The following is a 13,796-nucleotide window of genomic DNA, read 5'->3' on the forward strand; positions in this document are numbered from 1 at the left end:
GCTATGGCAGTTAAAGTGGTGTCAAACTGGATTATTTCTGCAGTGTGGATGGAGACAGTGAGATATTATTTTTGTAGTCATAAAACAGATGGAGGACTGCAATTGTCAGCCCCATGTTAAGAGATCCAAAAAATCTTGCTAATTCTACCATAGTAGAGTTTAAGGAAATTGTTATAACCACTGTCATACATGCTTGTCAAGGTAAACCAGCATCAACATTTTTATTAAATTGGATATCTTGATTTTTAAAGTTATTAACCATCTTGATGTTTGCAAAGGGATAGTGGGAGAAATAAAATAAGTAAAGACATTTTTTCAAAACAGTAATATGTATAAATTCTGCAAATCCACTAAATACCTTGCAAAACATTTCTAAAATGGTGCCTGGAAAATGCAACAAATTTTTTGCAGCCCCCAGACATTCTTATTTTCTACCTTGCCACTGCAGAAGACAAATGAAACAAAATCTGATCAGCTGCTTACATCACATTGTCAGACCCACCCACCTGCACTGTTGTTTTCCCTTTAGCAGGTACTACTTACCTACAAACAATGTCTAATTAAAAGCAAATACACCACACAGTTCACAGGTCCCTCAGCAGAAAAGAAAGTCTAGAATCATCCTCTGTCTCAATATTGCAGAACAGGTCAACCACTGTATTCTTTACATATTAAGGCACAAATTCTGATGTTGCTGTGGAACACAATCACACAACTATCTGCCTCCTTCCCCCCCCCCCAGTTTATTTTCCCAAATCAAGTATATCACTGCTGTATAAATTATACAGACACTCAGTTCTGAGCATTAGCTGGGATCTTGTACATTTTCACAAGACAATCTAATCAAACTAGCCATCCCCTTTTTTTAAGCTCACATCAATATAGCAGAGCAATGAATGGTTTTTCAGTATAAAGTGGATTCACTCAATTGACCCAAACAGCATAATACAGCTCAGCAAGACAAACCACAATTAGCTTGTCCCATAAAATGAGGGTAATGAGTAAATCCTTTGTAAAGTTGCTTCTCACTCTCTCACACACAAAGGCATGGCAAAGTCCTGAATTAAAAATCAATTGAATGCAAATTATCTTTGAATCCACTGTTTCAGCTGTTAAGTGAGGAAGGAGGTACTTGCCAAGCCTTTTCCAAGCAAGCAAATTTAAATACATTTAGGCAGACAAAGTACAGTACTACAGAATATAGAGATCAACAGACTTAGCTAGAAGTGTAAGTCTCAGAGTTGTTAATGTGCATACCAAAATAGGTATCTGATGTAAAGCCTAATCCTGACCATGAGGAAATTCAAGCCATGTAGACAGAGATTAATATTATAAAACCGGGAAGTACACAAAATAATTTAGGGAGAGACTTTCCCAAACAGATATTGTATCTGATAAGGGGGAGAAACCTCCTTTTCTCTTTTTTCTTTTTTTTTTTTTTTTTTTGTGGGGGGGGGGGGCTAAGGAGCTATGGATAAGGGGAGATGTGACTGGACTGAAACATTTCTGAAGCTCTAGACTAGAGTTTTTCAAATTGCTGTCATAAGCTTCACTTATGAAGCCTCTGGAAAGGTGGCAGTTTGTTGTCGTTGTATGCCTTCAAGTCATTTCTGACTTATGGTGACCCTAAAGGCAACTCTATCATAGGGTTTTCTTGGCAAGAGTCTTCAGAGTGGATTTGCCATTGCCTTCCTCTGAGGTTGAGAGAGTGTGACTTGTCCTAGCTCATCCAGTGGGTTTCATGGCCGAGTTGGGATTCGATACCTGATGTCTGGAGTCCTACTCCCATGCTCAGACCACTACAATCACACTGGCTCCCAGTACAAATAAGCTTTTTTTTGGCATCAGAGCCATGGTTTAGGCCCTTCGTTCCGAGATCATCTACCAACACCTGACTTTCCTGTCAGTGGGACTGCATCCGCCCTGCAGAAATAATCCAGTTTGAACCACTTTAACTACCATGGTTCAATGCTATGGAATTCATGGATTTGTAGTTTTGTGCAATATTGATCCTTCTCTCTCAGAGAACTCTGGTGCCACAATGAACTACAATTCCCAGAATCCCATAGCATTGAGCCACTGCATTAAAGTGGTGTCTAACTGGTTTATTTCTGCAATGCAGACGCAGCCCAGGTCTACAAATCCACTCTAACATGCATTTTGAAAGGATCTATCCATGGTGCTGGACCCCATTTTGTGGGCTGGGTTCTGAATCTCAGACAGATCCTTTAACATCCGGATCAAAACCCAGAGCAAATTCACTAGTCAAGAGAAAGTAACTTGATCTAGAATGCCAGTGTGGTCACCAACTTTCAAATTATCTATGAAGCGTTATGAGGGAGTGTCTGTTGATGCTGGCTAGTTTGGGATGAAGGGCTGCTTCATAGCTGGTTGCCAGGCAACCGACAGCACCAGAGGAGGAAACCTAACTCAGGTGGTGGTTCTATTTAGAGAGGGGGAATACAATAAAGAGTAGTTGAAAGCCTGCCAAAGGTTTGATGTTAATGTAAATGCAAAGATATAGGATGGGGGACACCTGGCTTAAGGAGACTACATGTGAAAGGGATCTAGGAGTCCTAGTAGACCACAAGTTGAACATGAGTCAACAGTGTGATGCGGCAGCTAAGAAGGCCAATGTGATTCTAGGCTGCATCAATAGAAGCATAGTGTTTAGATCAAGGGAAGTAATAATGCCTCTCTGTTCTGTTGGGATATATGCAACTTCGCATGCTGAGACCTTCTACGAATGTAAATGCGTGTCTATGGTAGTTTTATTGCTTACTAAACAGCCCCTCTTCATTTCCTGTTTAGTAAGAGCACACCTCACCTTTTGTACCTTGAGAGAATCGTCCTTCTCTTTGTTTTGTCCAGAGCAGCATGCCCTTCCTTTGCATGCTAAAGGAAACTTTCTTAAGAAGCATGTAGTCTACCTTTCTACCTCATCTTCTTTGCAACATGAAGTTAGACCTGCATATTTCTGCATACACGTGATTTTGTAAGTAAACTTGTTTATTTCACTCTAACTACGAGACTTTGTTTTCATTTGGGGACACGTGGTCTGGGAGATAAAGTGGACCTAGTTTTACCTGCTCACCTATATTCTGCTGTATTTGCTCTCCTGGTGAGATTGAACCATCTCTCCTACTTTCCTGAGTTTTCTAACAAATCTCAAGAAAGAAAATTCCAACATATTCTGCTTTGGTCAGGCCTCACCTGGAATACTGTGCCCAGTTCTGAGCACCACAGTTCAAAAAGGATGTTGACAAGGGCAACCAAAATGGTGAAAGGTCTGGAAACCATGCCCTATGAGGAGTGACTTCCCCCCCCCACCCCCCCCCCCCCCCCCCCCCCCCCGCCCCCCCCCCCCCCCCCCCCCCCCCCCCCCCACCCCCCCCCCCCCCCCCCCCCCCCCCCCCCCCCCCCCCCCCCACACCCCCCCCCCCCCCCCCTGCGCCTCCTCCTTCCCCTAGCCCCGGCATGCTCCCCGTATACATGGCTGCGCGCGCGGCCGCTCATGGGACCTGCTGGCCACCCACCCTCCTCATCCTCCTCTGCTGAACTGGCCGGCGGAAGCGCGCAATCGGCCCGTTGCGTGGGCTGGCCGTGGCCGCGCGCAGCCACCTCCAAAGGGAACTTGGTCCCCCTTAAGGAGGCAGAGCCTCAGAAACAGAGAGGAGGAGGCAGAGCGGACTCTGGGCCAGAGGGAAGGGAAAGGCTGCAGCGCGATCAAATACAAACAAGGAAGAGGTCAAAAGCAGCAGGAGAAGGGGAGGTGTTGTTCTCATTTATAGGTTTCCCTTATTTACTTTATGTTATTTATTTATTTATTTCAGGGCAAGGCCTGTTTACAGAGAGTCAGTGTGGTTGCCAGTGTTTGAATCAATGTGTTTTATGTATTTTGTGCGTTAATTTTTATTTATTAAACATATATCCAAGGTTTCCCTTGTTTTATTGTTATTTTTTGCTATGTTTTATTATTCATTAATGATCCAAGTTTCCCTTGTGATAGTGGTGATGCATAGGATGCGTGATATTGATATCAATCAGTTTCTGCTGAGGCATGCGCCTCACTCTTTGCTGAGAACGGCGAGACCCAGTGTCACCTAGCAACGGTGTTTTTTTGGTGTATATTTGTGTGCTGTTCTCTTGACCAAAGTCAGACACTTCTCCGAAGTCAGAGTTTGGTGAAGAAACCTGAAACGGCAAATCCGCTTCTTGTCTAAAGCACCTTGGAGATGATGTTCACAGTACGCATAGCCATATGTTAAAGCACGCTAAGTGTTTTAGAAGCCAAGGGTTTTGTTTAAAAAGTTTTTATCATGGAAATAAGGCTCTGACAATATGCCAAAGAGATTGCCATGTTTAAGTCAAGCCACGTGAAATTCCGAAATGTGTGTCGTGCGTGTTTTTTGAACGTGAGGGGGGTGGTCTCCTGCAGACAGAAAAGGGAAGTCGGTTTTGTGGCCATTCGGCCTCAGGAGAATAATCCGCAAATGGTCGTTCCATTATTGAGCACGCCTATGAAACGTGGCAATTTATATTAAGATTTTTTTTAAAAAGCGTGCAGTGTTTTTCTGCACGTCCCTGATTTGTGTTTGAATAAAAAAAAGCATGTCCTACATGCTGAAAACTTGTCCGTGTACCAATTACAATGGAACCGGTTCGGATGGTCCTGACTTATGGCAACCCTACTTGCAGCACGTGCAAGTTGGTCACCGTCTGGAAGACTAAAGTCCAGCAGCTGGAGTACCCGGGTACCTACAGAACACATGCTTAGGGGGCAAGAGGCTTTGCTGGACAGTGGGCCCTTGACATGCACTTGGATTTGGTTCCAGGACCCCCTGTGGATGAATACAATCCATGATGCTCAAGTCCCCTTAAATACAATGGCATAGTGAATGGGTTTCTCTGATATAAAACCAGCAAAAGCACAGGTTTGGCTGTTTGGAATTTATGTATGGTTTTTGGAAATTATTTTCAAGCCCATGGGCCTGGTTAATCCATGGATATGGAGCATCAACTCTACACTGAACACATAACCCAAGTTTGACCCCCCCCTTGTTTTTTTTTCCAGACTGGGATATGGTAGATGAAACATGTTGCCAACTTGGCGACAAGCTTCCATAGTAAATAATACACAGCATTAAGGGGGGTGGGTGAAGCTAGAAGCCTAATTCTTTGATAACTGTTGTCAGAGGATTGCATCTCCTATATGATGATAGCAGAAGAGAGAGAGCAGAGCAGAGAGAGAAAGAGAGAAGAGAGAGTTAGAGACGATGATATGTCAAGGAGGTATTTGATTTTTCGTAGCAGAGAGAAAGTGACCTGGGCAGAGGCGTTTGAGGGTTCTCCTTCTGATTTTCCTTCAATTCTATTTCCCCCGCTTAAGGGGCTTTGTGGGGACTTCTTTGCTCAGAGGAAGTGAGCTAGAGACTTGGCCTCCAGAAGGAGCTAGTAGCCAGGAGCTCTCTAATAAACTATAGGCCCAGTTGATTGAGCTCGCTAACAGCAGCTTGGGGACAAAGGCCAAGCCAAAACAGGATTTCTGTTACGCTGGTTTGGTTTAGCAAGGGAAAGCCCCACAGTCTTATTTTCACATGCCTGCCTGTAAGACTTGCTTCAGTATGGGCACTGATGGAACTGCTCGGCAGTCTCCCTGCAACCCTTGTGGGATATTTGTTCTTCTTTGCCTATGGATGAGGGGAACTTCACCTGCACACAGTGCAAGTAGGATAGCCTTCGGAGGGGGGGGGGGGGGGGGGGGGGGGGGGGGGGGGGGGGGGGGGGGGGGGCTTAACGAAAAAAGCCCCCAACAGCTTGAGACCACATCTTAGGGGGCAGAGAGGTTTTCCGGATTATTAGACACGGACCCGGATGGTTTTTCCTTTTTTGGTATGGAAAAACGCCACAGAGGGAGTTGCTGAGGAGGAGGAGGTCACTTCACATACAAGAGAGGTAGGTGGTTGGAGGAATGTCACACACAGAAGTAAGGGAAACCAGGGATCATTCTGTGAGACGGTAGCTACAGAATCAATTTGAAGGCTCACTCTCTTATCAGGATGATGAGAACATCAGCAGGGACAGACTGTCATGGACATTGTTAATATTGTGATTAATAGGCAGTGTTTTTGTGTCCACATCCATTTAGGAACCTCGGCAGCAGGAAATGGCAGCAAACACCTTAGCAGCCTGTATAACATATCATTGGGTTGGCTCCTATTGACAACACTGTTTTTGAAGAAGTGGTTATCTGTGAAGACAGTAATGGTAGTCACTGGCTCATTTTCCACTCTCCTCCAATCCATTTTAGCATTGAAATGCTTACTATTTTACATGATCACAGCTGCAAGAATAATAATGCAGCAAATTGGGGGTAAAAACCCAGTTGAATTTTGATAAATGGTGGTGTTAAAACTTTTAGATATTCAGAAATGGACAAATTAACATGCTTGATAAGTGGGAATTGGTGGGAAGTTAGTAAAGAGATATGGAAACCTTTATCACCCTCTTTTAATAAAGAGAAAAACATAGAAATAAATTTGGAGTGAAAAACTATAACACAACGTTAACAACAAATGAGTATCCAACACTCCTCCTTATATACTCTCCTTTCGTCTATGGCTATTATTTTGTAATCTCAATTCAAGAAAATTTTGAATACAATGGAATCCTTTAAAGACTCAGTCAAATACACAATGAATATTAATTAATTTTTTTTCCTAAAGGTAACACCTTAAAATTGAGAACTGAAAATGAAGGGGAATCTAATGAAGATATACTGCTTTGTAATGTACTTCAGTCCTGTCGATTCTTTAGCTCAACTGCTAAAGTCTTGTTGGTTTTTTATGAGACCCAGCTGTTTCCAATTATACAGTTCAGTCCACTAACATGAGTTTTTCACTTCTGAGTTCCAAAGTTAATATCGTTGTTAGAGCATCCCCCAGTTGCAATCCCTTTCAATTCCAGACCAAAGAAATGAAAAAGTAAAAGTTTCCAACTTTTCCAAGAACAAGCGAAGGGAATTTAATTCCACAGAGTATACTATAGCAAAATCATTAAACTCTTTCAAATTTGCTCTTTCTTCTCACAAAACAGGAATTCCTTTCGCAGATTTAGTTTTCGTTCTTCAGCTATATCCCATTACTTCCCCTTGTACAAAGCATTGTCAAAGTCAACAAGAAGTTCCACCCTAAGCAGATTTCCTCGCAATTCCTCCGAGACGGTAGGGAAAGATACTATTTTCTAGCCACCAACAATGGGTCCTTGTAATAAAAGTCCCGACGTGAATGTTTCCAAAGTTCCTAATATTAGGCTTCAAACCTCTGGCATCCCCAGCATCTGCCAGGCAGCTCTTACTCAGTGAAAAACAGAAGCTTTTTTGTCTCTAGGTTATCTTTTCCCGTTTTTTACTTGTATATGATGTCACTCAGAAGCCTCTCCCCGCACAAAGAGACTGTCAAATCTTTCCCCGTCTTCAAGTCGTTAGTTGCCGCGTTAGCTGGTACCTTGCGGAAACAACAACAATTTTGTATTTTGGATGTCGAGATAAGCAGGGATACTCCAGTACATAAAACAATACTTTTTTACATTATAGTAAGAATCTCTTGTTTTTCTTCTGAAACGTTTCAAAACCCCATGCAAAGTGGCACATTGGCACTGCCTATGTTTTTATTGAATTGTAGGAGCAAACAGCCTCAGAATGAACAAAGCAAACAAATGAACAACTGAGAGGAGAGGAAGGTATGAAGCCAAATTACATGAGTCAGAGTATCTAAGGACCCCAGCTACATGAATTATGTACAAGTCTGAATAAATGTATATGTTAAATGTTTTTTCCTCTTTAATGTGTTGATTTTAATGTATAAAATTAATAAATATTAAAACAACAACAACCAACCCACCAAGAGGATGAGGCACTCAAAATGTAGGACACCCAAGAAAAAAGGGCTTAAAAAAAACCACTCATATAATGTAAATCCCTTATTGAAATGTAAATTCTTAGCCTAGTTGGAGGACACTTGGGACCCCTCCCGGACGTGTCCTGGAAAAGGAGGACCTTGGTTATGTGCGTGCCTCAATAGTTCCTGCCTTATGGAGAACCCTAAGCGTTTTTTTCTTCCAGAAAGGTTTGCATATTAGTACCTTCCGTTGAGGAGGGCTGAGAGAGTGTGACATGCCGTGGTCGGGATTCGAATCCCTGGCCTCCAGAGTCACAGAAAGAAGGAGACAAAAGGAAGGCCTGGAGTCTGTGACTTTAATATTGCCACTTTTTTTCTCCTGTATGTTGTTTTTGTTTGGTTTTTTAGCAACTTAGCCTGATGAAGAAGCCACAAAGGCTTTGAAGCAGCATGGTGTATTTTTCCTGCTTTTATTGTTCCAATAAAGGCATCCCTGTTTTGTGGGTTTTAGATTTTGTTGCATTTGGATTTGGTTGCATCGCCAACACAAACTACTACTGAATACGGGACCGTTGTTTGTTGCTGTGCGCCTTTCAAGTTGTTTTCTGACATGCCATCCTAAGTGCCATGCAAGAAATCACAATCAAAGCATCCCGAGAGTTCACATTAGCAGTTGTGTCTCAATGTCTCCCCTAAATATATCCAAGATACCTACACATAAAGGTTTCTATAGAACCGGGATCTTCTTAGACATAGCCATCAAGCTCCAGGGAAACTGAGCAACTTAATGTGGTGCCAAAGCAAGGCTGATTTATCCAAGAAGAGTCCACATCCCTTTTTCATATACAGTAGTCCTCCCAATATTATAAAGCCACACTGGTTTGTAAGACCCTCACAGATATATGTGAGCTTGTGTTGCACACTGGGCCCCCTTTTAAAACAAAGTCCCCCATCCAACTGCATTGTGCAGCTGTGGCATACATTACCGTTGCTTGATCTGTCAGATGATTAGGAGACTTTCCCTGTGCCAACAGGTTTGGAACGCCTTGGAGGCTTTTAGATGTGACAAGACATTCATTGTGCAAATGGGAATCCAAGTTTCAAAATCTCTTGGAAGAGCATTTACACTACATTGCAAGATATTTCTGAACATATATGATTGTCTTCAGCCTCATCAGCATCTGTTACTGAAGAACACAAGTGAGCAGCTCTGTCAAGCAAAAAGCTACAACAGGCAAGTAATAGTAGTCTCATGTACAACTGTGACATGTAAAGGGGTAAGATCAATTTGGTTTGGGAACACAGAGTAGAAAACGATCCTCTCTTATTTCATGAAGTGCCGTGTCTGAGTGATCCCATCCTTTCAGAGCCAGCCTGCACATCCGACTGTTACCTAGGCTCCAGGGCAGGGTTTAAAACACAAGCCACCCACACAGCTGGCCATTAAGGACAACCCTCTTATTATTCTCCCAGCATCTTCTCTTTACAGGTGTACTGCCATGGAACTGAGGAGCTCCATAGCATGTTGAGTTTGGTGAGCAGGACTATGGTTTCAAGTTCTTATTGAGACATAGGGAACCCTTTGGTACATAGCATTACCTACCTGACAAGCTGTTGTGAGGAGAAGGAGGAGACAGAGAGCAAAATGGAAACAAGGTGGAGATCAATCTAACTAAGCAAGCAGAGAGTTTGCTCTAGCTCCATCCTGGTGGAATCCGGGATTTGTAGTTCCATAAGGTCTTGAGCCTTCTCTGCCCAAAAGTGCTGGGGCCTCAACAAACTACAAACCCCGATTCTGTAGGACAGGTACCCAATGGGCTTCATGGCCAAACTGGGAATCAAACCTGGGCTCCAGAGTCCTACCCAAACTCAAACCACTGTGCTACCACCGGCTCATGGGTGCAGCTACACAGTGGTCCCCAAACTGTGCCCTTAAAGGGATTTTGATTTCAGCTCCCAAAAGCCTCAGCTATGTTGGCCAATGGCCTGGGATTCTGGGAGCTGAAGTCCAAAATCCATTAAAGGGTATAGTTTGGGGACCACTGATCTACACTTAGAAACAATGCAGTCTGACGCCACTTTAACTGCAATGGCTCCATCCCACAGAATCCTGGGGTTGTAAGTGTTTGAGGGCCCCAGGTATGGCAACCCTATGGGGCCCCAGCACTTTGGGGCAGAGAAGGCTCAAGAGCAGAGCTCTGGTGCCACAATAAACTACAACCCCCAGGATTCCCTAGCATTGAGCCAGAGCAGTTAATGGGGTCTCAAACTGGATTATTATTTCTGGACCTGGCTCCAGAAACAGACAAACACACTGCACACCTGAAGGAGAGGCCACCCAGCTTACCTATTATAGCCAGCAGCAGCAGCAACATCGTTCCCTATAAAGAAGAGGGAGGAATCAGGAGGCCTAGCATAACACAGACCCTGCCTTAGTCCCCGCCCCTGGGGCAGCCATCACACCCAACCAGGTCCCAAAGCCCTTCCTGTGCGCGCTCTGGGAGGTCATGGTGTCGGGCATGAGAACCAGAGACAGGAATGGGGTGCACAAGCTTCCCTCAAGCTTGCCTTTCAGCCAGGCTTCTGGCTGGGCCTTTTTTGTCATCTTGTACTTCCGTCCATTGTTTTCCTTACAATCATTGATGATAGCCTTGCTCTAGATCATCTGACTGCATGACAGGTGCGTGATCAGTGCAAGCTTGGTGCGTGCTCTTGAGGCAAGGAAGCAGGATATGGAACCAGCTAAGCCACCGAATCAACATGGGCTTATCTATCTAATTATGGATAAAGCATTGTCATCTTGAGAGAGGGTCAAGTTCTATGGTTTGCCAGTAGAACTGCCACGTCCAATCTTGATGAGCATTGCTCCTGAGAGAAGGTCGCGACCCCACGGTTACCCATGAGGTTGCAACATCTCCCTCTTTTTGTTTTTTATGAGCTGGTATACATATCCGGCGAACCGCTGCTTTACCTTTTGTGAAAACATAGTGCATAAGGTAGAGATACATTGGATGAAACAGCAAAATAGGATCATAATACAAAAATGATATGCCATATACAAGAAGTCTTTTCAGCCAATGAAGGTCTGGCAAATAGTAAATCAATCAGCTTCATAGTCCAGAATACCAATGTTCTGGGGGACCTGAGTCAGGTAAATCATGTAGTTCTTCAATCAAATTATTAAGGGAACAAGAGTTTTCTGACAATTTGAAACAACACATATCTTGACGTCTTCACACAGCAAAGTTTTCAGTTGGGCTATGGAGGTGTATGTAAAGTCATAGTCAGAGGTGAGTGTTACTCTCTTTGAACCCTGGAAACATCCAAGATAAAAGGGTGTTGGAGAACAGGAACAAGCCTACTCAGACAGCACTGTGTGCCATCAGACACATTGGGCAGGTATAGAATATAGGTTTGACAGTTACAATTAAAAGCTACCAGGTGGCAACAAAACATGGATATATATAAGAAATCTCTTTTCCAAACATTTTGACTCCCTTTTGATACCACTGGGGAAGGGCTCCACTGGTCAAATATAACAAACCAAGTACAACAGTCAACATAGAATTATGGTTTAATACAGCACATATTTTTGATTTCTTCACATAGCAAAAGTAAATAGTCTATGGCTGCTCCATTGTCCAGAATGGCATCTCAAGTTCATGTGTTGCATCATTTGAATCATGTGAAATTGTTGATTGGATTGAAATATTAGGTTCTGAAGGCCTGATGTCGGTGCAGGTTTAAGATATTGGCTGATGTCCACACTGTGCCTATTGGGGTTGACCACTGCTGCACAACCTCTTCCCCAAGTGACGGGGGTTGCTGCTCCTTTCCACTGTCTCTAGAGACGTGTCAATATCACACCAAAGTCCAGCAGCAGGGAAAATGAAGAAAATGTTTCTGTGTTGGAAATGAATAACAGACAGTGCAATTAAATTATTCCAGGCAAATCAAATACAACAGGTTCAACAACCTTTTTGTGTGGATTGGGAGATGCATTCCTCCTTTTTTTGTTTTTATAGAACAAGGCTATTGGGGTCAGTAAAAAGGAGAATGAGGGGATTTTAACGTCCCTTCCCTTTAACTTCTGGGCATAGGCAAAATTCAAGAAAGAAATGTGGGATATTTGCAACTTTTAATTGAGAAGGTGTACCACCTCTGAGATTGAAGGAAAATGTAAGGCATTGCCTTTTACTTTGAGGACTGGAGAGCTCAGAAAAGACAGATGGCATTGTGAACAAACTGAACTTGCATTGTTCTCTGAGCATGTGAAGAGTATAAAAAGACAGAAGCAGAGGAAGCAACACTAGACGAGACAAAGGACAATATGAGGCTGTAAACCTTACCTTCTCACAGAAGAGAACAAAGGAAATTGTTAGGAACATAGGAAAATAGTGGGTAGGAGAGAGAAAAAGAATCTCCCCCCCTTGAACAAAACAGAGAGGCTACCCATAGGGAAGAACATAGAAGAATGGCAGGCAGACGAAAGAAGGTAGGATACCAATTTTAGCAAAAAGGAGGAAACGGTTTAGCAAACCCGGCAAGCAGACCAGGGAGTACAGGATTGAACTCAAAACAAAAAGATGAGGTAGAGGAGAAGGAGGGTCCCCCCCCCCCAGTAACCCACATAGCTAACCCAGATGAAAGTAAGAGAGACAGATAGACTGTGGGGTAAGAGAAGCCTCTCCTCTCTAGGAAACAAGATAAAGGAAGGAAACAAAACAACACACAGGAGGAAGAGTATAAGATATTCAGACTTATGGGTTGCAAAAGTGTAGCACAATCCAAACACATAACAAACAGACAATGAACACAGGTGCAAGAGGACAGAATCTGTTTCTAAACAGGTACCACAATTAGGTAGATGGGATATGTAGTCCTTAGCTATGAGAACACAAAGCAACCTAGACAAAACCTTTTCCTACTTTAGCCAAGACAGTTTTTACAGATAGACTATGCGGACCAAAGTGAGGCTTAACAGAAAGGAAAAAGACACTTGAGAACAGGAATTAATCCCTATCGAAAAACCAATGCAGCAGAGACCTTTGGACTAAAGGAAAGGAGCTGTCTTCAGATTTGCAATTCACAATCAGCCAAACAAACAAGGAAATTAACAGATACAAGCAACAGATAGGATCTATAGCAACCATGCTGGCCTTTAGCTGTTGCAATTCTCCAGCCAAGCCTGGGCAAATCAAACACATCAAGGAGAAAAAGGCAGACCGAACTGACCACTAAAAGAATGAGACATAGAGCCTTGCTGACTGGAAAGCCTAATTTTTCCAAGCCACACACTACTGTTTTATTCCACAAAAGTTCATGTTCTCTTTGTCTGCAAGACCTGTGCATCAATAGAGGTTCCAAACAATGGAAAGAGGAAAATAGATGAATGGAGGATATTGAGTAACATTTATTTGTCACACACTGTTAGTCTAGACCCATGGCCACTTACAGCTTTGTTGAGATGTTTTGTGGGCCAGCAATGGCCCAGACTTGAGGCACAGAGTCAGCCCCCAATTTATTGGCATTTCTGTGTTCGCATCACGTCAGTCCACTCCTGTGTGTAAAAGTCCTGTGAAACTTAAACCTGCAGTCACAAGTGTACAGCTGAGCCGCGGATTAGAAACTGGCTGTTTTATCCACGTGTACATGACACCACCAGTTTTCTATTCTGCTGAGTTTGGGGCTGCCATGGTAAACAAAACTAAGTGTGCTGCTGGCATATCTAAGGACAAAGATGTGGGCAGATTAACCCAAACCTGCATTTGAATTGTTCCTGCATAATCATTACCTATAGCACTAGGTTAACAGAAATTCCTCTTTTGAAGGAGATGATTTGGTGAAACCAGTCCTATCATCCAGAATTAAAACATTTCATTTCCTTTTCTTTACCCA

General features: G+C 43.2%; 1 protein-coding gene across 1 annotated transcript in view; it reads right to left on the reverse strand.

Moving 5' to 3' along the window:
* BIVM (basic, immunoglobulin-like variable motif containing) overlaps positions 1 to 10,334 on the reverse strand; it is a 53,293-nt gene extending 42,959 nt beyond the window's left edge. Inside the window, 1 exon segment of the mRNA XM_042456699.1 lies at positions 10,246 to 10,334. The gene's annotated coding sequence lies outside the window, so the exon portion shown is untranslated.
* Positions 10,335 to 13,796: the final 3,462 nt, after the last annotated feature.

Source organism: Sceloporus undulatus, chromosome 3, assembly GCF_019175285.1.
Source record: "Sceloporus undulatus isolate JIND9_A2432 ecotype Alabama chromosome 3, SceUnd_v1.1, whole genome shotgun sequence".
Lineage (NCBI taxonomy): Eukaryota > Metazoa > Chordata > Lepidosauria > Squamata > Phrynosomatidae > Sceloporus > Sceloporus undulatus.